Raw genomic sequence first — 1,957 nt, forward strand, 5'->3', positions numbered from 1 at the left:
ATGTGATCAGTGATTTTTATTTTAACATTAAAATATTCAAATCATATGGCCATAAACAAACCCTTCTAACTGAATCTTAGTGTCTTAGTTTAAAAAAACAAACAAAAAAAAAAACAGGTTTTATATATATGAACTTTGAAGCTGTCTTGGAAGTTATATTTTGTATTGCTATCACTTAATAAAAGTGCAGTTTTCTAATTATGTAAATCCCTGATAGATTTTTAGTTTAACAGGTGTCATGTATTTTGTCTTGTTAACTGTGGTTAAACTGTTTTGTCTAGTTTCGTTTTATAATGCTAATAAATAAACTATTAGTTTTTATACTTCTTGGCACTGTGTTTCTTTCTTTGGTAAAGGTTAAAAATGGGTTACTTAGATCATTCCCGGTTTTCATAGGTTTATTGAATAGTTAAATATATTCACAATAAATAATAGGACAGAAAGGGGAGTACAAAATTAAAACTGAGCCACTATTTAGCAGACGTGTCAAAACCGTGTGGATTTTGTGAATCAGTTCTGTGTCACCATTAAGTGGTTAAAAAGAAACAGATCTCACAAATATTACTCATACTACTAAACTACTACCAAGTAGTTTTGTAAGGGTTCAAACTTCATGCTAGAATTATTCCCACACATACAGGTAGTGGTACACTATTGGCTAACCAACTGTTTCTCATTCTTGTGGTTACATCTTTATCAACTGATAAATCACCCACAATTAAAGTGTTAGTAGTTCAGCAATACCTCAGATGTTTTTTTTTTTTGTTTGTTTGTTTTTTAACATGAGGGAGCCCCTGCCTCTTTTCTGTGCAGGAATTCTTTACCTGTTTGGCAGGTCTGTGTAATTCAGCGTCCTGCTTGTAAAGCTAGCCAGCACTTGGTTACTGAACGTCAAGGTGATTTATTTAACCTTTACCCACAGTTGGAAGGGCACACTTTGATGAACTTTTAACACATTACTTAGTATAGATTGGATTTGGCTACAGGAATTTGGATCCCATAGGAATCCTCTACTTACTTCAAAACTACAAAGCCCCGCTATGTAGGGAGAGTCTACTATCATTTTGGACTCTGGCATAACAGCAGAATCTGGAATAATTCTGATATACAAAATGTTTTGCAAAGCAAAGGTGTTCTGAAAGAACAAATGAGCATAGTGGGGTTACTGTGACATCATTTTGCTTCTGTGTGTACATCACAGACAACGTGTATAAAGGAGGAAATCAAAGCGTAAATATAACTAGGACCCCCCACCCCAGCCTCTGTGTGCTTTTTTAGACAAAAATGGATTTCAAAGAGTTCTGTGCCAAAATATGCCAAAAAAGTGCTTTATTTTGATGAAAGTGCAAAACACTTTTTCAGAAAGGATTACAACTATTTATTTTAAATTACCAATAAACAACTCTTTTTAATAACTGGTCTCTTTATTCTTGTTTTCCTTCCAGCTTTTTAAAGTTAAAGTAATACATGCAGACAATTTGCCTTTGCTTTTGCACTTGTTTCAAACCAGGGCCTTCAGAGTTTTTAAAATGTTCAGAGATCAAGCCACAGCTTTCAATGTTGTAAAAGATTTGCATCTAGCAATATTGGCCCTGGACAGTTGCAAAGAAGCAGCTGAGGAGAATGAGCATCACCAAAAAGATTTAGCGAAAGGGGCTGAACCTCACCCCTTGCAGTTTGGCATGCCTTCAATATAAAGATCGCTTGTCAGATCAAACAACAAATATTACATTACAAACCACTTTCCTTTTTATTCACAGACTGTTGCCTTTGTGTGCAGGGGACAGGATTTAATTAAATACATTACCTGAGCCCAATATGTAAATAAATACTATCTGAAGTGTAACTGTAGTGTACTGCAGTGTATTTTTTTCCTTAGTTTAGACAGGCATATACAGAATTGGTCTTGATACAGCCTGGCAAGACTGCTTTTAGAATACTGTGTTCAAAATTAAGT

At 34.5% G+C, this 1,957-nt stretch overlaps 1 protein-coding gene across 1 annotated transcript in view; it reads left to right on the plus strand.

Annotated features, from left to right (window-relative positions):
* Window positions 1–323, plus strand: part of LOC121324553 (fibroblast growth factor-binding protein 1-like) — a 1,682-nt gene extending 1,359 nt beyond the window's left edge. Inside the window, exon 2 of the mRNA XM_041266587.1 lies at window positions 1–323. This exon is cut by the window's left edge and continues 767 nt beyond it. The gene's annotated coding sequence lies outside the window, so the exon portion shown is untranslated.
* Window positions 324–1,957: the final 1,634 nt, after the last annotated feature.

Source organism: Polyodon spathula, chromosome 1 (assembly GCF_017654505.1).
Source record: "Polyodon spathula isolate WHYD16114869_AA chromosome 1, ASM1765450v1, whole genome shotgun sequence".
In the NCBI taxonomy this organism is placed as follows: Eukaryota; Metazoa; Chordata; class Actinopteri; order Acipenseriformes; family Polyodontidae; genus Polyodon; species Polyodon spathula.